This window comes from Pleurodeles waltl, chromosome 11 (assembly GCF_031143425.1).
Source record: "Pleurodeles waltl isolate 20211129_DDA chromosome 11, aPleWal1.hap1.20221129, whole genome shotgun sequence".
NCBI lineage: Eukaryota > Metazoa > Chordata > Amphibia > Caudata > Salamandridae > Pleurodeles > Pleurodeles waltl.
The window spans coordinates 936,791,615-936,817,083 of NC_090450.1; the positions used below are offsets into that span (position 1 = coordinate 936,791,615).

At 46.2% G+C, this 25,469-nt stretch overlaps 1 long non-coding RNA gene across 1 annotated transcript in view; it reads left to right on the forward strand.

The window, feature by feature from the left end:
• LOC138265259 (uncharacterized) overlaps nt 1-25,003 on the forward strand; it is a 50,157-nt gene extending 25,154 nt beyond the window's left edge. Inside the window, exons 2-3 of the long non-coding RNA XR_011199324.1 lie at nt 22,441-22,500; nt 23,826-25,003. This is a non-coding gene — a long non-coding RNA (uncharacterized lncRNA). The remainder of the gene's footprint in view (nt 1-22,440; nt 22,501-23,825) is intronic.
• The last annotated feature ends 466 nt before the right edge of the window (nt 25,004-25,469 follow it).

Consider the following 25,469-nt stretch of genomic DNA (forward strand, 5'->3'; position numbering starts at 1 on the left):
GATTCGGCCCGACATCCCATGTGGCGTTTTAATGCGTGCCTTTTACAAGATGACAATTTTCTTGACAAAATCGAACTCTATTCCTATTTTGCGGCTAATGATGGCATGGTCCAATCAGCTGCGACACTGTGGGACGCATGTAAAGCCACAATACACGGCCATGCTAAAGCCCTTCTTAGACAGCAGGAGAGGGACAATCAAGCACATATAGCCCATTTGGAGGCCCGTGCACTGGAGCTGGAAACCTGTCTTGTTGGCAATGGACACAGCGGTGTGGACCGGGACTTGCACTGATCAGGGATGAAAAACGGGCTCACTCTCTGGAGGTGGTGAAGCAGATCTTGCATGCCTCTCAGGCACGGATTAATGGATGCGGAGATACAAATAGTAAACTACTCTACTGGCTTGCCAATAGGTCCTTGGTGAACCGGATCATACCTTAAGTCATCAACTCTACAGGGCCTCCCCATAGTTCATCCTATGACATTGCGGCTACGTTCACGCAATATTGTGCCACTTTGTATAATACGGCGCCATGATCTGCCTCAGAAATAGAAATACCACTTCTCACAGAGTTCACCATGGCTTATCCCTCCTGGTCCTAGTGTTTGGTACTAGACCAACCTATGTCTATGGAGGAGATTGGTGATGCCATCTTGTCCTTCAAGACTGGGAAAACCCCTGGTCCGGACGGATACCCTACTGAGTTCTATTAAAAATTTAGAGATGTCCACCTGCATGCTTTAAAATGAAGAGGAGGTGACTTTGAGCGCCTTACCCCACAACCTCGATCAAAGCCACAATAGTGATTCTGCTAAAAATGCAGCGACCCTGGAACTATTGTCCGATTTCTTTCCTTAATGGGGAAATAAACATTTATGCCACTGTTTTGGCGAACCGACTATGTCCGGTCTTGGGCTCCTTGAGTCACTCGGACCAGTGCGGTTTTATGCCAACTCGTAGTACCAGACATTGTATGCGGCTTCTACATGTTGCATTGGCTCACCGTCATAAAAACCATGAAGCGTTGGCTTTACTCCTGATAGACTTTGAGAAGGCATTTGATACTGTGGACTTGAACTACTTGGGCCAGGTCCTCACTAAGGCTGGTTTTGGTAGCAAATTCCAAGCATGGTCAAACTGTTATATGTGCGACCAACCACCATGTCCTTGTTAATGGGTCATTGTCGGAGGCTTTGAACATCCGTAGGGGGACAAGGCAAGGTTGTCCCTTGTCTCCCCTCCTTTTTGCCTTGGCCATAGAGCCCCTTGCACAGCGGATACGCAGTGACTCGCGATACACTGGCTGGAGGTGGCCTACAGGTGACGAAGACCGCATTGCCCTGTATGCCAACAATGTATTATTGTATATGTTGAATCCAGCAGGGAACGGTCCCCGTTGCCTTCACCTCCTAAGTCTGTTTGTGGAAGCTTCGGGTCTCAATGTAAACCCAAGAAAATCTCTTCTTGTACCCCTATCGAGATCTCGGGATGTCAGTGATTAGCAGTCAACTATCCCCATCTGGCACCTTAGCTTCACTTATTTAGACATTAGGGTTGCCCTTGACCCATCTATGACTTGGGCCTTAAATATTACCCTGATTGCACCTAGGGTTGGGTCTGATCTCAAGAAGTGGAACTCGCTTCCCTTAAATGCTATGGGCCATATTGCACTATACAAAATATTAGTCCTACCCAGATTTCTGTATCTTTTCCAGAATCTTCCCATCAGCATACCGGGTCATTGGTTCAGGGAAATGGATGTGGCAGCAAATTCATTTCTGTGGCAGAACAAACAACAGCGTCTCAACTGGGATGCCTGCCAACATTGCCCCTATGAGGGTGGTGTGGGTATGTCCAATCTCTTCTTCTACTATTTCTCATCCCAAAATTTGATAATCAATGAATGGCTTACGGGGGGATTGGGACGATCTGGCCTATTGCTTAGAACTAGTATGAATGGGGTTTCCTTGCGTTTTGGACCTGCTCTATGGCTTCCCCATCTTCAACAGTATTCTGGAGATCACTAGGAAGGTGTTTGTGGGGTGTCCAGCATCACAACGCCGCACAGGATGGAGGGGGAATATTACGCTGCATACCCCCTTGTGGCAGGGGAAATGGTTGCATGAGGTGACTGCCCTGGAGGGCTTTTCAAATTGGGATGCCATTGGTATAACACTGGTCAGTGATAGATGGTCGGGTTCACATATGATGTCCTTCCAGATTCTGCAACAAACCCATTCCCTAAGAGGTTTTCAGTTTTATAAATTCTTACAACTACGACATGCACTGCGGAGGCATATACCCCTGGACACCTTGGTGTCTGAATTTAGAGCACTGGAAGCAAAAGGGGTAATGGGAGAACTGGGTAAGGGGAGAGTTTCTCAGAGATATAGGTCTCTGACATTGAACTCAGCTGGTCCCCTCCAACTTCTGAGATCCCATTGGGAAGCATGGTTGGGGTCACTGAAGGATGCATACTGAAGTGATGCACTCATGACACCTCGTGAAATTACTATCTTGTCCCGGCTATGACTGGTGCAACTTTATTACCTGCATTGTGCTTACCTTACACCCAAACGATTGCACCGTGCCAGACTTCGGTCACCCCCTCAATGTAACTGTTGTACTCCCTCGCTTGCGGTGCTGTGGAGGTGAGGGGTGGACTGGTGCACCCAAATGAAATGATCAGTGAATGGGGCCTGTGGATGCCCACAGAAGCATACTAAGATTTGGTCTCAATGGCTGGGGAACATACAGTCTGGATTAGATTTTTTATAATCATAGATGGGCTGATAAGCATAGTGGGCAATATTGGCCTTATCGATTGTCTTGATGTTATATAATGAAAATCTGGGCTCTGATGGTTATAAATATTTTATGCTTGACTTCTGCAACTATGCTAATGTGACATCTTGTTGTTGTTTTAATGGAAAAATAATAAAAAATTGTTTATATAAACAAAAAAGCTCAAGACATCCTATGAACAGCGGACCTGTTCTCCAGCAAACTCCAAAAGAAGGGACTCTGAAGCCTATGGAACCACCAAAACCCGACACCTGAAGTCAAAACTGCACCGCTGTCTCAGACCCAAGTTGAAGTGGACTACAAGTGCTAATAAGGTTCCCCAGCCCTTCAGAGTCTGAGTACATTGTGATTTCACCCCTCCTAGACTCCCTGATGACATCTGTAACCACTGCACATAGCCCCATCTACTGTGACCACTCCTGTAAAGAAAACCTGACACCTAAGAACACCTCTGCACCCGTTGCCCCTGAGACGTGGGGAAGAGGACCAAAGATCCTACCTGTGCCCAAGCATTGTGAGGCCTGAGCCATGCTGTTGGCTCTGCCCACTGACCTCCTGGCCAGAACCTGCAGCCTCTTTTCACACTGAACTATCTCCATTGGAACACATTGGGAACCCAATGCTGTTTTGCACTCTGCACCCGGCCACCCTCCCGTGCTGCTGAGGGTGTATTGCTGGTGCTGCCTTGGACCTTGTCCACTACTCACCTTAACTCCTAGCGATTGGTCTTGTAAGTCGCTGTACTCTACCTGTTTGCAGAACTTGTTTTTCCTCCCATAGGATAAAGTTGCAGAACTATGAAATTGCAGTGTCCACTTTTTAAAGTGAAAAGAATTCCTATTTAAAAATGTACTTACCTGAACAATATTGCTCTGATGCTTAAACCTATATAGATACTTGCTATTTTTATAAATTGTTGTGGATCTCCTTTTTGAGTCATGGGTCTCATTTATTGACTATTGTGTGTATTTGTAGGTGTCTTGCACTACTCTCTGTTAAGCCTAACACTGCTTGACCACACTACCCCTAAATAGAGCACTTTGGGATTGCATAGCAAGCTCTGTCCACTCACTGGGGAAACCCTGGACCCTTTACGTGGTATTTATATACATTAAGCACATCCCACGGTGTTGAATACCTGGGTTTAGGTGGTTTTGACAAACGGATGTCCTTCGTGAGTTTGCATACCCATGGGTGTTCTCCAGTTGTTGTATCATTGACCGGAACATGGCCTGCTGAAATGGCAGACCTGAAGGTACTGATGGGCCTATATGCAGGTCCTGAGTTTGCCTTTTCAGATAGGAAATTCAAGATGATTATAATTCCTGCCCTCAATGGATCCAGATGTTTCTCCAGACATCATGCTCATTTCCTCCATGCTACTGTATCACATTTAATGGTGCCTTAAGCCCTGGCCCATCGGATGACTTCTGCAGCTAACTCCAAAAGTTAATTGTTTGTCCATCTTTCCTGGAAATCCTCCATGCCATCAGTCTCAAATGTTCCCTGAGCACCATGGGGTGAGCTTGCCCAAGGCAGTCCTCCAGCATAATCAGAAACACTGGTAAGGTTATTGGTCGATCCCATGACAGCTCCATCAAAATCAGGAACCACGGTTGTGATTTCCAAACTGGAGTCACCAGAGTCACCTTTTGTTGTCTGGTTTGGGCTGCTACTCTGGCGATCATAGCCATAGCTAAAGAAGGAAAAGCATAATTCTGACTGTCTGACTAGTCTTGGAGAAAGGCATCCACAGCTGCTGCTCCTGGATCTGGTCTCCAACTAAAGTACAATGGTAATTGGTTGTTCAATCTGGAGGCAGTGGGATCTGTCCTGTATGGTCAGTGCCTCGAAAAAGTACTGGTTCAGCTTCCATTCACTGGAGCCCGAGCTGTACTTGGAATTCCAGTCTGCCACCTGGTTCTGTCTGTCTGGAAAATATTCCACTGTGACCGAAATCCGGTTCTGGAGGCAGAAGTGTCAAAAATGCTTTGTCATCTCTGTTAGATTCAGAAACCTCATGCCTCCCAGGTGATTTATATACCTCACCACCACCAGGTTGTCCATCTTCATGAGTATGCAGCAGGATAACCTGTCTTTCACCATGGATCTAATGGCAAACAAACTTGTTAAGCATTATAGGCAGTTTCTGTGCAATTGCAGCTCCTCTTCTGACCCCATTGATATGTCTCAACATTTTGCTCTACACTACAGTCATCTGGCATTAGATTCTATAATCAGATCCGTAGAGGAACCAAAGATTGCACTCCTGTTCCAGGCCTCTATGTGATCCTGCCACCCTTGGATCTCCACCCTGGCCTCTGATGTTAGTGAATTTTTTTCAGAATAGTTCAGACCTTTTCTGTGATATACCACTTAGAGTTGTTAAAATGCCCTATAATAAAGGGGATCAGGAAAGATCACCTTTCAACAATGAAAGGATTATTACTATTCTGGCTAGTAATCTTAGTGAGATCAAAGATACTTCTTATTTTTTTCATCTTTGCCTTTGATGGACGCAACAAGGCTGCCTTCAAGTCGATAAGAAACCCCAAGAAACACATCGATTGACTGGGTATCAGTCTGATTTGCTTTGCTTGATTACAAAATCTCAAACCTGCAGTAAGGCAATAGTTGTGTTCATCTGACCTCAAAGACAATCCAGACATTGGTCCATAATCAGGATATCATCTAGATAGATGATCAGTCTAATGCCTCTTCTTTGCAAGTGTTCCACCACTGGACGTAGGAGTTTTGTAAAGCACCATGAGGCTGAACAAAGGCCGAATGGTAGCACTAAAAACTTGTAAATCTGTTCCTTCCACCTGAACTGTAGGAATCTTCAGTGAGGTATGAAAATAGGGAATGATAGATATGTGCCTTTCAAATCAAGCTGAAGCATCCAATCTGTCGGCAGATGGACATCTCTCAAGATGTGAATGTAGGAGGTGGCTCTGTATATACCAAAATGATGTATAGTGTGCACAGAGTCCAGTGGATCCCCAGGAACTTAACAGAGGCTAAAGTAAATAATACTAATGCTCTTTTATGGTAGTGTTGTTGAGCAGTTAGGCTGATCATAGGGTAGTTTTGTGTACAAACACAGTCAGGAAATGAGCCACACACTCAATGACTAACTCCAGGCCAATGTTTTTATATAGCAAAATATATATTTTTACTTTATTTCTAGAACCAAAAGATCTCTGTTGCAGGTAAGTACAGCTGTAAGTTGGTATCAAGCATATGTATCCAATGTACTTTGTTTAGGTTTTGCAGATAAAACAATTCACAAGTAAGTAACACTTTTCAGTTTCAAAAGTTGACACAGTGCAATTTCCCATAGGAACCAATGCAGTCCTAGGGGAGGAAAAGTGTTAGCACAGTTAACAGGTAAGTACTTGACTTACAATCCCAGTCTTCGGGGGTTAGGATGTCCAGAGGTCGAAGTTTGAGTTGATCCCTAAAGTGCACCACCAGCAATACAGGGCTGGCTGGGTGCAGAGGTCAAATTTGACTTTAGGTTTTCAATGGAATCCTATGAGGACTGGAGGCACTCAGAAAGAAACAGATTGCAGGTAAGTACCCATGACTTCAGGTCACAGACCTGGGGGGTTCTGGTCAGCACTGGGGGGGGTACAGGTCAGCACCAAACACACACCCTCAGCGGCACAGGGGCAGCCAGGTGCAGGATGCAAACACAGCGCCTGGCTCCCAATGCTTTCCAGTGGGGAACTCGGGCGTCACAAAGATGCTGCAAGCTGGGTCCAGGGGGTCTGTTCTGGAAAACCAAGGAATGGACGAGTAGAAGAGGCGCCCACTGGATGTTGCTGGACTGTCAGGTGGATTCCCAAAGGCCAGGGAGCTGCGGGTGCAGGGGTACCTTTGGCGTCGTGAATCTTCGTAGGATCCGGTGACAGTCATTGGGGGTCCTCCGGACTCAGGCTGCAGGTGTCATTGTGTTGGCCAGGAGGGGTCTCAAGGTTGGAATCACCTGGGGAGCTTCTCTGGACCAGTGGGCCACCTGGACTTGGGCCGTGGGCGCTGGGTGTAGTGTGGACAGGGCTTGTGGATCCAGGGCAGTTCTGGAGTCATTTTGGAGTGTTTCTTCTGGACAGGGCCATTGTCCTTTAGAGGTCTTAGTCCTCTGCTGGGCAGACAGTCCTCTGGAATTTTGTAGAGGTTGCTGGTCCTGCAGGATGCATCGCCTTTTTTTTAGCAGGTGTCTTTGAATCTGCAGACAGGCCGGCAGGGCTGGGGCCAACTCAGTTGTCCTCTGAAGTCTTCACTGCTGGGGTCAGCTCTTCAGTCCTTCTTCCTTTTTGAGGTTGCCAGGAATCTGAAGAGCAAGGTTCAGGGGTGCCCCTAAATGCTAGAATTAGGGGTGTTACAGTAGTCAGAGGGCAGTAGTTAGTTGCTACTGTCCGTGAGGGTGGCTACATCCTTCCTGTGCCCACTCCCTTTGGAGAGCGGGGCACATTCCTATCCCTATTGGTACCTCTTCTCCAAAACAAGATGAGAGATTCTGCAAGGAGGGGGTAAGTTCAGCTGTGGACACCTTAGGGGTGGTCCTTGCTGCATGGGTCACTCATCCTTGTTTTACCTAATTTTCCAGCCGGACCTGCTGCCAAAAGTGGGGCTTGGTCCAGAGGGCAGGCATCTCCACTAGCTGGAGTGATCTGGGTCACTGTACCAGGAGGCCTGAGCCTTTGAAACTCACCACCAAGAGGTGCAAGTCCTGCAAGGTGGGAGGTGTGAAGCACCTCCACCCAGAGCAAGCTTTGTTCCTGACCCCAGAGAGCAGAAAGGCTCTCACCCCATGGGGTTAGAAACTTGTCTGTAATTGTCAGGCTGGCACAGACCAGTCAGCCTTACACTACAGGGTTCTGTAAAATACAGGGGGTATCTCTAAGATGCCCTCTGCCTGCATCTTACAATAAATCCAACACTGGCATCAGTGTAGGTTTATTGTGCTGAGAGGTTTGATACCAAATTCCCAGTCTTCAGTGAAGCCATCATGGAACTGTGGAGTTCGTAATGACTAACTCCCAGCCCATGTACTAAATATGACCACACTGCACTTACAATGTCTAAGAATAGATTTAGACACTGTAGGGGCACATTGCTCATGCAGCTATGCCCTCACCTGTGGTATAGTGCACCCTGCCTTAGGGCGGTAAGGCCTGCTAGAGGGGTGGCTTACCTATGCCACAGGCAGTGGTTTGTAGGCATGGCACCTAGAGAGGGATGCTATTTTGACTTTACGTTTTCTCCTCACCAGCACACACAAGCTGCAGTGGCAGTGTGCAAGTGTTTGGTGATGGGTCCCTTAGGGTGGCAAAATACATGTTGCTGCCCTTAGGTATCCTCCCTAGCCACAGAGCCCTTGGTACCCCTGGTACCCCTTACAAGGGACTTAGCTGTGTGCCAGGGGTATGCCAATTGTGGAAACAATGGTAGTTTAGGGAAAGAATACTGGTGCTGTGGCCTGGTTACACGATCCCAGCATACATTCAGTCAAGTTAGCATCAATAGTGGGGGATCCCCATGCCAAAAGGGGCACTTTCCTATATACACCCCCACCCCAAACGAAAGAGGATGAGACTAACCTTTCCCAAGAGAGTCTTCATTGTCTAAGTGGAAAAATCGGGAAAGTCCATCTGCATTGGCATGGGCACTCCCAGGTCTATGCTCCACTGTAAAGTCCATTCCCTGTAGAGAGATGGACCACCTCAAAAGTTTAGGGTTCTCACCTTTCATTTGCATCAGCCACCTGTGAGGTATGTGTTCAGTTTGAACAATGAGGTGAGTACCAAACAAGTATGGTCTCAACTCCTTCAGGGACCAAACCACAGCAAAGGCCTCCCTCTCAGTTGCGCTCCAACACTGTTCCCTGGGGAGTAACCTCCTGATAATAAATGCAACAGGTTGGTCATGGCCATCATCGTTGGTTTGGGACAGGATGGCTCCTATTCCATGCTCAGAGGCCTCTGTTTGCACAATGAACTAGTGCTGAGCACATTGGCTCTTTCAGGGTGTCAAAGGCCTTTTGACAATTAACTGTCTAGTTTACTTTCTTGGGCATCTTTTTAGAGGTCAATTCTATGAGGGGGGGTCACAATGGATCCATACCCCTTCACAAACTTCCTGTAATAACGAGTCAAGCCACGGAATGCCCTGACTTGAGTCTGGGTGGTAGGAGCTTTCCAGTCCAGAATTGTCTGGATCTTGGGCTGTAAGGGTTGCACTTGGCTTCTACCTATAAGGTGGCCCAAGTATACAAAAGAGCCCTGCCCTATCTGGCATTTGAATGCCTTGATAGAGGCCCACTGAAGGCAGGGCCTACAAAACCTCTCCCGGGTGGACCAGGTGATCCTGCCAGGAGGAACTAAAGACAGCAATATCATCTAGATATGCTGCACTGAAGGACTCCAGGCCAGCAAAGACTTGATTCATCAATCTTTGGAAGGTGGCAGGGGCATTCTTTAAACCAAAGGGCATAACAGTGAACTGACAATGCACATCAGGTGTACAGAATGCTGTATTTTCTTTTTCTTCTGGTGCCATGCGAATTTGCCAGTACCCTGTAGTCAAGTGAAAGGTACTGAGAAACATTGCTGCGCCTAATTTGTCTATCAGCTCATCAGCCCTTGGAATAGGGTGAGCATCTGTTGAGACCTATGTAGTCCACACAGAACCTCATTTCTTTCTTTCCATGCTGGGGATGAGGCTTGGGGACTAAGACCACTGGGCTAGCCCAGGGACGGTCAGAGGCTTCAATAACCCCTAAATCCAGCATCTTGTTGACTCCAACTTTGATGTTCATCTTAACTTGATCAGACTGCCGATAGGCCTTAAATTTGACAGGCAAGCTGTCTCCTGTGTCCACATCATGGGTACACAGGTGTGTCTTTCCAGGGGTTAAGGAAAGAGCTCTGCATACTGCTGCAGGACTTGCCTTCTGTCAGCCTGTTGTTGATCAGAGAGGGTGTCTGAGTAGACAACTCTATCAACAGACTCATTTTTAGGATTGTGAGAGAGGAGGTCAGGGAGAGGTTCACTCTCTGCTTCCTGATCCTCATCAGTAACCATCAGCACGGTTACATTAGCCCTGTCACAGAAAAGCTTGAGGCGGTTGGCATGAATCACTCTTTGGGTGTCCTGCTAGGGCCCAGTTCTACCAAGCAGGTGACCTCACTTTTCTTTTCTAGGATAGGATAATGGCCACTCCACTTATCCTGAAGTGCCCTGGGAGCCACAGGCTTCAGAACCCACACCTTCTGCCCTGGTTTAAATTTCACCAGTGCAGCCTTTTGGTCATACCACTGCTTCTGGAACTGTTGGCTGGCCTCAAGATTTTGCATGCTTTTTTTAGGTACTCTGCCATCCTAGAGCAGAGGCCTAGTATATAGTTCACCACATCTTGCTTAGGTTCGTGGAGAGGTCTCTCCCAACTCTCCTTCATAAGTGCAAGTGGTCCCCTAACAAGTGGTCCCCTAAACAGAATTTCAAAGGGGAAAACCCTACTCCCTTCTGAGACACCTCTCTGTAGGCAAAATGAAAGCATAGGAGAAATACATCCCATCTCCTTTTGAGTTTTTCAGGAAGTCCCATGTTCATGCCCTTCAATGTCTTGTTGAATCTTTCAAAAAGTCCATTGTTTTGTGGATGGTATGGTGTGGTAAACTTGTAAGTCACTCCACACTCATTACACATATTTGTTTATATAAGCTGACATGAAGTTGGCACCTCTGTCAGAAACCACCTCCTTAGGAAACCCTATTCTGGTAAAGATACCAATTAGCGCCTTTGCTACTGCAGGGGCTGTAGTAGACCTAAGGGGAATTGCTTCAGGATACTTGGTAGCATGATCCACCAGTATCTATTTGTTTCCTGAGGCCATGGGTGGCTCAAGTGGACTCACTATGTCCATACCAACCCTTTAAAATGAAAACCTCAACCACTGGTAGTTGAATTAGTTGGGCCTTTCGGTGGCTACCTGCCTTTCTAATGGCTTGGCAGGTGACACAGGAACTGCAAAACTCCTGCACCTTATGTAACATGGTGGGCAAGAAGAAATGTCTGACTAGCCTATTCCAGGTTTTAGTTTGGCCCAGATGGCCAGCAATGGGGATATCATGGGCTAGTGTGAGGATCAATTCCCTGAACTGTTGAGGAACTACCACTCGCCTGGTGGCACCAGGTTTGGGGACTCTGGCCTCAGTGTACAAGAGTCCCTCCTCCCCATTGGCCCTGTGGGAGCTACTGACATCTCCTTTTTTCTATGCAGCAGCTTGCTGTCTCATGCCTTCAAGAATGGGCCAGGTTCTCTGTCCCTGGCACAGCTGGTCCCTAGAGGATCCCCCTGGGCGTAAGGATCAATTTCCATGGGCTCAGTTCCCTCAGACGATGTTAAGACTACTTCCTGAGAAGAAGAGTCTTGTGCTTTTTGCTGTACACAAGCTGGTTCCCTCGTCTTCTTGCCCTTTCTCTTTGAAGGTTGGGCCATTATTCAAGGCTCCAACACTTCTTTTTCACCCTGTGCTTGGCTTTGTGCTCTAGTCTTCACACACACCATCTCAGGAATTTCCAGCATGGCTGCACGGGTTTTGAGTTCCAGCGCAGCCCAGACTGAGGACTCCAGATCATTCCCTAGCAAGAATTCCATTGGGATTTCAAAAGAGACCACTACCTGTTTCAAACCAGTAACCCCTCCCCATTCTAAAGTCACCATAGCCATGGGATGGACCTTAGTTACTTTGTCAGCATTGGTGACTGGATAAGTTTGTCCAGCCAAATACTGTCCTGGGGAAACCAGTTTCTCTGTCACCATAGTGGCACTGCACTGACACCTGTATCACTCAGGGATTTTACTTTTGTCCCATTAATTTAAAGGTACTGCCTGTATTTTTGCATGTTAGGGAGCCAGACAGCAAGGATGGCTATATCTACCCCACCCTCAGAGACTAAAGTAACCCTGATTTGCTCTGGGCACACTGTTGATCCCACCTGGACACTGGCAATACCAGTACTAACTGGAGCAGTGCGAGGGGGATTCTTTTTGGGCCAGGCCAGGCCAGGTTTCCAGTTTGGTGTCCGTGCTGTTTGCAGCTGTGACACCAGGCCTTCTAGGGATCAAAGTTTTTACCCTTATACGTTGTGATAGGGTGTCCTCTGTGGAAGACGCCCCTAGGTGCCCTGGGGGTAGGTTCTGGGATCCTGCCGACCGTGGGGGGACTTCCGGTGTCGGCTTAACCGACCCAGAAGTATTATTCGGGCCGGAAGGAGACGCAGACACAGGAGACTCAGCGGGGCCTTTAAATGGCTGAAGTAAACAGGAGGCGGCATCCACAGGAAGAGGGATCTCCCCGAAACCAACGTGAGGAACGCCGACCGAGATGACCACAGCTGACTGCCATATTCCGGAAGGGGGAACCAGGAGGCAGCAACGTGTTGAAGCAGGCCACGCTCTGAAGGGCGTGGCCTAACCAGGTATGGGACGAGAGGGAAGCGGGAGATGAAAGAACCGGTTGCTTTTGGTGGGGAACATTTTGTTTTGTTGTGCTGTTGCTTTAGTACATTCTTCTCCTTATTTTCTTCAATAGCCCAGATAACGAAGGACCGGAAGACGGTCTGAAGGAATTTTATTTTTGTTTGTGTTCTCCAAGATAAAACCCTCTGTGGGCATTAAAATAAACGTGTTAATAAAACGAATCTAGCAAACTGAACAGGATCAAAAGGGGAAAACAGGGGCTTACACAAGTTTTTTTATTTATTATATTTTTTATTTGCACAGCACCAATTTATTGATACTTAAGAGAACCAATAAGAAAACAAAAGACAGAATACACCAAAGTAGAAAGCCAGTTAAAGACAGAGGAGAAAAACAAAAACTGCAACAAGACAAAGGGAGGAAAGAAGGGAGGAAGACCAACCAGAAGTGTAGGAAATGACAGAGGGTGACAGTGAGAGAGAACAAGGAGAGATCAGCACCAGAAAGAAGAGATATATATATACATATATATAGAGAGAGAGAGAACAAGGAGAAATCAGCACCAGAAAAAGAGACAGAGAGAGAATAGAAGAAAGAACTAGAAAAGAGAAAAAAATAGAGAACAAGAGAAGGACATACTTCCCAACTTCCTGTGTTATTCTTCTCTTTGCATGCTCCTCCTGAGTTGACCCTGAAGAAAAGAAAGAAGAAGAACCAGAAAAGAAAGAGTGTGAAGATTCACAAGGAAGGCAAAGAGAAGAAAAGAATCAAGCCCATCCAGAACAAAATTGAATAAGAAACTATTATTACTTTACTTTAATAAATCATTCCATAACAATACAAGAGCATCCCTCCATTTTCTGACCCCTCTTACATACTGAGGACTTTGAAGAGACTTGGGGCCCACCCTCCTGTGCAGGTTTTTGGGGCCCTTATGAAGACTCTTTGCTTTTGTCCTTAGGTGTCTCACGACCCTTTCCTTGGGGAGGCTTTGTGACCCCTTTCTTTTGGTCACCCTCAGTGGAAGTCTTAGTCACCCTTGTCTTGACCCAATGGTCTGCCTTCTTTCCCAATTCTTGGGGAGAAATTGAACCTAGCTCTACCAGATATTTATGCAACTTGTCATTGAAGCAGTTACTTTAAATATGTTGTTTCATAAACAAATTATAAAGCCCCTTATTGTCATGCACTCCACTGCCACAGGGCTCGAAAAATCCACTGGACCACTCGCATTGGCGAGTCTTATTTGATCAGGTCGAGCTATTTTTAATACTTACTCGCCCCTTTTGGCTAGTTGACACTGAACAGGTGTTCTGTTCAGTTGAAAAGTGGAGGGGCAATAAAAGATGCCTTTAAATCTTGTTCTTATGTCACATTTGTTCTGTGTTCACAGACAGAGGTCAAAAGTCAGCTTTTCTTACAATTAATTCTCCTTCTGACTGCAGAGTTCCAGGACTTTGTAAGGTGAACTGTGTGACCTGCTGCTTAGAATGTAAAATAAAAGGATATAGGGTGTCAGGTTTTTCCTAACCCACAACATTTAAATGACTAAGGGCCACATGTACGAAATTCAGGTTTTGCGATTCACAAATTTCGAGTCAGAGCGACTTCCAATTTGCAAGTCGCAAAACCTGATGTACAACAGTGTCAATGACACTGTTTGCGATTACCAATGGGGCCGCAAATGACCTACCTCATGAATATTCATGAGGTATGTCGCAATTTGCGACCCCATTGGTAATGGCTGCCCTCACAGGGATGGTGGTCAGCTGGAGACAGCAGACCACCATGTCTGTGACTGCTTTTAAAAAAAGACGTTTTTTTTTCAATGCAGCCCATTTTCCTTAAAGGAAAACGAGATGCAATTCAGAAACAAGAAATGAAAAGTTTTCTTTCAGATTCTGAAAAAATATTTTCACTGCCATTCACAAAGGGGAAGGGGTCCCATGGGGACCCCTTCCCGTTTGTGAATGGGTTAGCACCAGTTTGAAACTGGTGCTAACTGTGATTGTTTTGCGACCGCATTCGCAGTCACAAAACAATCATACATGGGACTGTGACTCACAATTAGGAAGCGAACACCCCTTCCTAATTGCAACTCGCATACCCTTTTTGCGATTCGGTAAATAGATTATCGAATCGCAAAAATGGGTCTGTACATCTGGCCCTATGTCAACTGGCAAACATTTCAAAATATATTTCAGGAGTTGTTAAAGCCCTTTTTTATATTTCTGTGTGATGAAAAAATATTTTAATAGGATGAAAACAAATCAGAATACTTCACATGGTGATGTGCAAAGGATATGTTTTTTGAAACCCAATTTTCACAGATTGTTAATACACTATATAGTTTTATCGGTAAAGCTGCAAGTTAGTGGAGAGGTTTTTGGACATTTCTTGGAAAGTTAATGAGTGAAGATGACAATATGTTACCACATCATGGTTTAGTAATATATTTATTAAAATTGAGTGTTTAAACAAACTGAGAAACACTCCTGCCCTAATGGCAATGTTGTTAGTAAACTAAAAGAATTCCTAGGTTATGTGGGCTAGACCTCATGAGTATGTGGGCTAGATTCTTGTGATGCATGCAGCAAATTTTAGTCTACTTAAGCAAACAAAAGATGTTTTTTGTACTGCAGAAATGCTGAGTTCACATATTTTAAGGTGCAATCATATGTGAGAATTACGAAAAAGGCGACTCTGTAAACTATTTGCCTAGGATCACACATTTTGGGACCAGTTTACGGGTCAAGTACATTACAGTTAGACCTGCAGGTCTAGTAACATTTTTATGATTTTTCGAGCCCTGTGCTACTTATCCAACCATCTAGTGTTTTCACTGACTAGTCTACAAAATCAACCCACGACTGCCTCGAGGTTTTGTGAGCCCCCCTAAACCTAATTCTATACTCCTCAGTGGTGAATCCAAAGCCCTCAGTCAGTGTAGCCTTCATGTGGTCAAAGGATTCAGCATCTGCACCAATGATTGTGAGGAGCCTATCCCTACACTTACCAGTAAACAGTTCCCAAAAGAGAGCTACCCAATGAGATCTGTTTGGTTTTCTGGTTGCACAAGCCCCCTCAAAAGCTGTGAACCATTTGGTGATATCATCACCTTCTTCATACTTAGAGACAATCCCTTTAGGGATTTTTAGGACATCAGTATTCTCTCTGATCCTATTTAGGTTGCTGCCAACATTAATGGATGCTAAGCCCATTTCTGCTCTCTCCCTCTTTATAGATAGAAGTTGTTGCTCCAAAGCTAGTCTTTTGGCCATCCTTGCTAAAAGGAGGTCCTCTTCATTGAGGCTGCCCTCAATGTTTCCACAGGAACTGGACTCCCCTGTAGAAGATCTAGATCCTGTGAGCACTATCCTTGGAGATAGGGACCTTGGGGTCCTGATCTCTCTAGTTGGGTGAGAAGGGGGGAGTTCATCCTCCTCATCTCTAAAATCTTCCCTATCTGAGGAGAGGTCTTCCTCCTCAGCAGGGTGGTCCCTTAACTCTCCCATCTCTAATGGAGGTAAGGGGTTAGGTTGAGTTCCACAACCATTTCCTCTGAGCTGCTCAATATGTAACTAAAGTTGGGAATTGCTTTTAGGAACTAAAAACTACTGCTAGTTACTAACCCCTACCTTAAAATAACTTTTAAATCTATAAAGAAATGCTAAAGGGGGCTTAACCAAGGCCCTAGCAGGACTTTAAAAAAATTAGAAAAATTTGCCAAATTCAAAAATCAGTTTCTAAAGGCAATTTTGGAATTTAGTCGTGTGATCAGGTATTGGCTGAGTAGTCCAGCAAATGCGAAGTCATACATCCCACCTCTGCCACCAATGTAGGAAGCTGGCTTGGTATATACTATATCAAAATGAGACAGAGGCCCATATTTATACCCTGTTTCCGATGAATTAGCATAATTTATTTTGACGCTAATTCAGCGCAAACTTAACTCCATATTTATATTCTGATGCTATACCCATCTAGCGCCAAAATATTGGAGTTAACATAATTTTTTGGATGCGTGAAACCTCCTTGCTTCAATGAGATGCAAGGTAGGCGTTCGTGTCGAAAAAATGAGTCTAAGCTCCTAGCGCCATATTTATCCACCCATGCAAAAAAGACGCACAGGTGGAAGGCGGAGCCAAAAAATTACGTTAATTCTGATTTGCGTCAAAGTTTAGTGCCTGGGTCAGACCAGGCGTTAAAATGAGGCAAACACATCACTACTTAAGGAAAAACACACAAAAGCAATATCACAAACCCACAGGACAACATGGAAGTGCTACTGCTCCAGCTTGCGAGGCGACAAAGAAGACAGCAACAACCACAGCAACCACCACCACAACACGGCCCACAAAGGCAACACAGAAGGCAGGACAGGTTATTCAGAAACAGGACAACCCTCCAGGGCCTCAGGGAACAAGAGATCATGAAGACATACAGACTCAACCGAGAAGCTATACTTCCACCTGCTGCACCACATTGAGCCACAAATCACAGCCAGCCTGCAGACCCCACACAATATATCACCTGTGACAAAGCTGCTAGCTGTCCTGCACATGTTGGCAAGTGGCTCATTTCAATCAGTGGGTGCCCTGGTTGTTGGTGTGTCACAGCCGTCATTCTCTGCGTTCCTGCCAAAGGTGTTCGATACAATAATCTCCCTGACAACCTGCCACATCAGCTTCCCCAAAACCCAGCAAAAGCAGCAGGAGATTAAACAGAGGTTCTACCGATTTCATGGCTTCCTGCATGTGCTTGGTGCAATTGACTGCACCTACTTTGCTGCACCTGCAGCAACTAAGCACATATACCGGAATAGCAAGCACACGCATTCCGTCAACTTGCAGGCCATAGTGGACCACTGGGGACTATTCACTAACATTTTGGCCAAGTATCCTGGGAGTGTGCATGACGCCTACATATTCCGGCACAGCAAGATCAACAAACACTTCCAGGATGGACAATATGGAAATGGCCTACTTGTGGGTAAGTCAACAAACCTAGCAATATACACACCAACCCTGTAGGACACACAAGACACACACCACTACAAAAACACATAGCCAGGGTAACACAGATGTGCAGCTAACATAACATATGCACCATGCTGCAGTACAGCACAATCAGTGCACACAACAAACACATACACCCACATGTACGTAACACACCCACAACTTGTCAGGCACACCACGTGAAGTACAGGTGCAGAGATGTACCCTTTGCCAACAGTAGAAATACACAAACCACTACAACTGCCTACAGGTTGCCTAATATGTACACTTTACACACAGTACACCAAACAAAGAATTGCACAGCAATGTCAATGGCATACACCATGCTCATGTTATGCAAGTGAGACTTACGTAACATGAGCATGGTGTTTGGTGCATGTGGTACATGTAGTGCAAGTCACTGCCAGAACAAACGTCAAATGCCTGACAACTGCTGCCAATACTAACTACATCTTATCAACACATACTTGACTTACCTGTAGTATGTATATACATCTGCCTGACGCATTGGCTCACACACATAGGAATACAAAATGAATGCCCATCACACACCATGTGCCAGATGTGTGAGAAGTGGCACCACACCTACTGTGGTGCCACCTCACATGCACCACTTACTGACCCCAAACAAAAAATGGCCCACCATGGGGCAGAGTCACTGTTAGACACTGCAGATCATGGATGCCATAGTGGGATCCTGTAGGATTATAGAGGACATCACTGACCTTACATGAATTGTGCCAAGGGACACATTTGCTAAGTAGCTAAGCACCATTCCATAGCCTGCACTGTGCGTGTGTTGACAGTATAAATGCTGAATCATGTTTTAGAAGATAAGAGAGCCACTGGCAGTGACGTTGATCATCCTGAAACAATTGGATACACACTCTTGGACAGCTGATGGCTGGAACAAACATCAGCTGCTACTCAGGATTACTAAGGGACCTCCCACGCAGCACTTCGCGTGGAAGGGGCATGCAATGTGAGTTGTTGCAGGTCTGTCACCACAAGCTACATAGCATGATGATGCTGACTCAGATGTAGGTGTCACCTAAAACCTGACGCAGTGCCAACATCAAACACCACCCCAGGGGTGCCGTTTGCAGGTTGCAATAAGGAAATAGACTGTGATTTTAACCTATATGAATGTGCCAACCAATGCATGCTGCATACTGCTGCACACACAGAAAGAGCCAATTTCCATCAAAACAGCATATGTATATGTCCCTTCCTGCACAGACACATCCACCTCCACAGGGCAGCTATCCAAGCACCCTGGTGAAAGGTTGGTAGTGTTGGTGCACGGCTGCATATAAGCCACTGGCGCAGGGGAAAACAAAGGGTTGCCTAGTAACATGTCATACATGATGCATTCCTGCATAGTCAAAATTTTGCAGCACAGTGCTGCTAGTGTTGGAGCTGTGTTATTCATTATAACATACTCATTGAAATGGGCAAGGTGCTCCACCACCTGAAGAGGGTCTTTCCAAGCACCAAGAATGAGCACCACCTCAAGCATCGCTGGGCAGATCTGATGGCCAGGGAGCAGGATCTTCTCAATCATCTTGGTGTCGAGATCGGTGGCCCTGTTGGTGAGTCTCCCATTGGCGTACTATTTACTGTTCACCACTCTTGAATAACAGTAGCAGATGTGTTGGAGTGATGCATGCAGTGCTTGTGGATAAGTTGCATGCAACCAGAATTAAGTGTAACTGCGCCAGTCTAGACATGGAGTTCACATGTCCTACCATTATACCAATGCAGGTCAGATGTCTGGTCAGTTATGCACAGCCATCACTAAGTCACACATTTCAGGGACCATGGCGACACCTGTGCCCCGCCATAGTATCATGTATGATATGCCAAGACACCGCCAGCCTACCACATTTACCTGGACTGTGTCAACAAAGTAGGGCAATGCATGTATAACGTAACTTTGTCATCATTTCACACACATGATCTTTGCCATTATGTCAGAAATGGGGGCTTACCCGCCTTAGGAGGCAATGTAAATGGAGCATTTGATACCATCAGACAACTTTGCCACATCCGTCATGGATTACTCAACGCATGATCATTGCAGACTTATAATTGAGCCGAATGGGTGCCTTGCAGGACAAGTTTGAATACCCTAGTGTAAGGAAATACCTCCTTGGCATGGTTACCCCCTGACTTTTTGCCTTTAATGATGCTAAGTTATGATTTGAAAGTGTGCTGGGACCCTGCTAACCAGGCCCCAGCACCAGTGTTCTTTCCCTAAACTGTACCTTTGCCTCTACAATTGGCACAACCCTGGCACTCAGGTAAGTCCCTTGTAACTGGAACCCCTGGTATGAAGGGCCTTGATGCCAGGGGAGGTCTATAAGGGCTGCAGCATGTCTTATGCCACCCTAGGGACCCCTCACTCAGCACATGCACACTGGTTCACAGCTTGTGTGTTGTGGAGGGGAGAAAATGACTAAGTCGAAATGGCACTCCCCTTAGAGTGCCATGCCAACCTCACACTGCCTGTGGCATAGGTGAGTCACCCCTCTAGCGGACCTTACAGCCCTAAGGCAGGGTGCATTATACCACGGGTGGGGGCATAGGTGCATGAGCACGGTGCCCCTACAGTGTCTAAGCAAAGCCTTAGACATTGTAAGTGCAGGGTAGCCATAAGAGTATATGGTCTGGGAGTATATCAAACACAAACTCCACAGCTCCATAATGGCTACACTGAAAACTGGGAAGTTTGGTATCAAACTTCTCAGCACAATAAACGCACACTGATGCCAGTGTGCAATTTATTGTAACATATACCCAGAGGGCCTCTTAGAGATGCCCCCTGAAAACATACCCGACTTCCAGTGTAGGCTGACTAGTTTCTGCAAGCCTACCACACACCAGACATGTTGCTGGCCACATGGGGAGAGTGCCTTTGTCACTCTGTGGCCAGGAACAAAGCCTGTACTGGGTGGAGGTGCTTCTCACCTCCTCCTGCAGGAACTGTAACACCTGACGGTAAGCCTCAAAGGCTCACCCCTTTTGTTACAGTGCCACAGGCAATCCCAGCTACTGGAGATGCCCGCCCCTCCGGCCACTGCCCCCACTTTTGGTGGCAAGGCTGGAGGAGATAATTTGGAAAACAAGGAGGAGTCACCCACCAGTCAGGACAGCCCCTAAGGAGTCCTGAGCTGAGGTGACTCTTACTTTTAGAAATCCTCCATCTTGTGGATGGAGGATTCCCCCAATAGGATTAGGGATGTGCCCCCCTCCCCACAGGAAGTGGGCACAAGGAAGGAGGCCATTGGCTACTGCCTTCCCAGACCTAAACACACCCCTAAATTTAGTATTTAGGGGCACCCAGAACCTAGGAAACGAGATTCCTGCAACCTTAACCAGAAGAAGGACTGCTGACCTGAAGCCCTGCAGAGCAGACGGAGACGACAACTGCTTTGGCCCCAGCCCTACCGGCCTGTCTCCCAACTTCGAAGAAAACTGCAACAGCGACGCATCCAACAGGGACCAGCGACCTCTGAAGCCTCAGAGGACTGCCCTGCAACCAAGGACCAATAAACTCCAGTGAACAGCGGCCCTGTTCAATAATCGGCAACTTTCTTGCAACAAAGAAACGACTTTGAAGACTTCACGTTTTCTGCCGGAAGAGTGAGACTTTCCACTCTGCACCCAACGCCCCCGGCTCGACCGGCGGAAAACTAACACTACAGGGAGGACTCCCCAGTGACTGCGAGCCCATGAGTAGCCAGAGAGGACCCCCCCTGAGCCACCACAGCGACGCCTGCAGGGGAAATCCAGAGGCTCCCCCTGACCATGACTGCCTGTAACAAGGGACTCAAAGCCTGGAACCAACACTGTACCCGCAGCCCCCAGGACCTGAAGGAACCGAACTCCAGTGCAGGAGCGACCCCCAGGCGACCCTTTGCCTAGCCAAGGTGGTGGCTACCCCGAGGAGCCCCCCCTGTGCCTGCCTGCATCATTGAAGAGACCCCGGGTCTCCCCATTACTTCCTATACAAAACCAGACGCCTGTTTGCACTCTGCACCCGGCCTCCCCTGTGCCGCTGAGGGTGTACTTTCTGTGCCTGCTTGTGTCCCCCTCCCCCGGTGCCCTACAAACCCCCACTACCCCCTGGTCTGCCCCCGAGGACGCGGGTACTTACCTGCTGGCAGACTGGAACCGGGGCACCCCTGTTCTCTATTGAAGCCTCTGTGTTTTGGGCACCTCTTTGACTTCTGCACCTGACCGGCCCTGAGCTACTGGTGTGGTAACTTTGGGGTTGCCTTGAACCCCCAACGGTGGGCTACCTTGGACTTAACTTTGAGACTTGTAAGTGTTTTACTTACCTGCAAACTTAACCTTTACTTACCTCCCCCAGGAACTGTTGATTTTTGCAGTGTCCTCTTTTAAAATAGCTTATTGCCATTTTTACAAAGACTGTACATGATATTGTGATTATTCAAAGTTCCTAGAGTACCTAAGTGAAGTATTACTTGTAAATCTTGAACATGTAGTTCTTAAAATAAACTAAGAAAAGCTGTTTTTCAATATAAAAACCTATTGGCCTGGAGTAAGTCTTTGAGTTTGTGTTCCTCATTTATTGCCTGTGTGTGTACAACAAATGCTTAACACTACCCTCTGATAAGCCTACTGCTCGACCACACTACCACAAAATAGAGCATTAGAATTATCTCTTTTTGCCACTATCGTACCTCTAAGGGGAACCCTTGGACTCTGTGCACACTATTTCTTACTTTGAAATAGTATATACAAAGCCAAATTCCTACACCTAGTCAATTGTCTTGCAAAACACCAGGGTAGTGTCATGTATTTGTTACACAACTCGCCCTTATACCATGGAGGTCCATCTTCTATAGAATGCCCACATATGGTTGCTGCAGGGTGTAGCACTACATGAGTCTCAGGCCCAGTGTAAGTGTGCAGATGTGTGGCTCTCACTCACCTGAGTGTCCGTGTCATCGTGTGTTTGTAGTGGTGTGTTTGTTGCACTGTTTTACACCAGGATAACTAGCTCACTCCTCTAAAATAGTACACACTGTAATTTGTTGTCCATTAGTAGTGACAGTGATATGACACTAAGCATGGTTTACCATTCATATTTTACAGGTGGACCTGCCCCTTACACCATTGCTGAAGTGGCAAGATTTGAGGACCCAGATGTATCCAGTAAGTGTGATAATGTGTGTCCTGTGAAGTAATCCAGGGTTTGGTGTGAGTGAGTCGTGGGTTCCACACAATGCTAGATGTGATAAGCTTTCAAATGATCAGATATCAAAGTAGGCTGGATGGTGACATTGTGTCCCATTGAAAGGTTCCCCATGCACCATCAGAGGGTCATATCTTGTGAGGCTCGTGGTGCTCAATGGGCAGCATCGTGTAAACAAGGTGATGGCAAGCCACATGTAGTGCCATATGTGACTAAGACGTGCGACACTGTGAGAATATTGGCAGTGGGGAACTCCACCATTCTCACAACACAGGGGTGCACCATTTAAACCCAATTTGGCGGACCCCTGTATTGTAATGAATATGGAGGACTGGGCTGGCAAATGTCCCCCAGCATGGTGCTTAGTATTGTGCACTCCATGTACGTAACATTTATGTGGAATGTAATAAACGTGCATGCAGGTCAAGGCCAAGCATGCTGGCATGGAAATGGGTGTGTAAGAAATAGTATTGGCAGATCAGGTATTTATGGGTGTTTATACCTGGACACATGAATGTAGATATTATAGACCTATAGATACCAGCTTCCTAGTTGGCAGCCCTCCTATATGGTCCACTCCCTGACTCCATATATGAGTGGGCATGCCTAGGTGGATGACCAGGACAGTTGAGATAATGGATTGCATGGCCATCCCCCCTTAGGCACAGGGGGAAAGGAATAGCAAATTTGTAGGTAGATGTGATGCTCACAGGTTAGATGGCAGTCATATTGATCAGGCTTGCATGTGTACCAATTAGCACTGACCCCTTATGGTTACCAACTGCATCCCATCCTCCCAATAACATATTCAGGTTTCTGGTGATGTATGGTTGAAAACTGACACAGATGATGAGGACATTTGAGCCTGATCTATGTGAAGTTTACACTGCCTTTGCATCATTAGATTTTGCACAAAAGCAATGCACACCTCATTTGGTTTGGTTCCTAATCTTGTTGTGCATCACTTTGGTGTCAATGGAACTATGGTAAGGCAGCATTGTTGTTGCATTTATCCGGGCCATTGTCTTTTCTGGAATGTGAGTTGGAGTGCATGTGTAATTAAGGCCCATATTTATACTTTTTTAGCGCCGCAATTGTGCCGCTTTTTGACGCACAAAACTTACATTTGTATTTTTGTAACTGTGCGCCGTTTGTGCATCCAAAAGCGGCGCAATTGCGGCGCTAAAAAAGTATAAATACGGGCCTAAATGTAGAGTGTAAGCCAATAATCTGTACATACTCCACACAATGCTGACACTGATGGTTGCCTGTCTCATTTTAACAGTTGCCAACATGAGCAATGAGGACTGCGAGCATTCCAGAAGAGGGGAGTCCGCTACAAACATATCCTGGCAGCGTAATCTGGGTTCTGGAGGATGGCTCGCTGCTATAGCCAGAGAGATCAACCGGGGAATGGCAGGCATTCACCCAAGGGGGCCCCACACTGGCAGTGGCCACACAGAGGAGGCCAAGGTCCACAGATGTGCAGGGGGGGCACAGCTGCCACCACGACTACATCCCCAGCTGCAACACCTTCAACATCCGTGCATCAGCCCACATCATCTGCTGCCATGGACCAGAAAATGCTGCAAGATCTGCAGAGGGACGTTATACTTGTCTTGAGAAGGTTGGACAGTTTGGAGAAGAGAATAAAGTACATCAAGAAAACCCTCAAGAAGCAAGAAGGCAAAGCTGTGATTGTCTTTGGTCCTCTCACATCCTATTTCTGTCCCCTCCCTCCTCATTTGTATTCATGTTTTATAGTGAGTCTTAGGGGGTTAGTGTTAGGTTATAGTAGGTATGAATTTTAGTTTAGAATAAGTGAGTTTTGGGTGGGTTTTCTACTTTTTACATGTTACTTTGTGGGTGGGTGGGGGTAATGTTGGGGTATATATGTGTTAAAAAACCTTTTATAAAAAATACAAATACCAAAAAAATATATATTTGTTTAGATATAGTTTGTATATGTTGTCCTGTATGTGTCTCGTAACATAAGGGAGGTGGGGGGGCCAATGTTTAGAATGTGTTGTTAAATGTGTTAGGTAGGTTTAACATAGGGTAGTTAGGGTTAGTTGTTGGTTAAGTATAGTTAGAATAGGTTAGGTTTTCTTGATTTTTTGTTAGTTTTTTTTTTGTAGTTTTAGTTTTTTTTAGTTTAGTTTTTTTTGTTTAGTTTCATTGTTATTAAAACAAAATGTGGGTACACCCTTACTTTATGTATCATTTGCTTGTGTCTCAGGGTCTATGGGTCTTCCAATGAGTGCACAGTGAAAATTGTGTATTGGCCTAGGTATTCCGTCCTGCCTCCATATCCCTTTCTTGACATGTTAATCACCTTTTTACAGCTGAGCTGTCACATTGGCAGCTGCAACACATCTACTTGTCTATGCATCTGCCATCCAGTGTACCCACCACTCAAGGTGACTATGTTTACTTTGTATTGGACAGGTAGGTGTGGTAATTCAGCTGTCAGTGTTAGGATCCTGTGTAGGAAAGTTAGGCACTGTGGCACATCTGACAACAGCCTACAATTAATATCTATCCTGCAAAACTGACTAGTGGCAATTACAGATGAGGTTAAGTACCTCTATTTCACATCAATGTGTTCTACTGGTACTACCAGCTGACGATATTGCCTGAGAACTGTTTCACAGCCATTCCTGCCGTATGTAGTGGGTGAAGCATACATGTATTCTACATTTCTGACCTACTCAGGGAATTGCTTGTAGGGGATGAGACCAGCATTGTCATTCATCATGTAGGAACCTTGTGTGTAGATATGTGCCCCAATATTCCTGCACTCTTGTACTGACACTGTGTGACTAAAGACATGGTCACACACATCGCAATTCCTAAGCATAGTAGATGAGTCACAATACACAAAGACATGCCGGTTGTGTAGGAGATATTTATTTACAAGTGTCGTAGT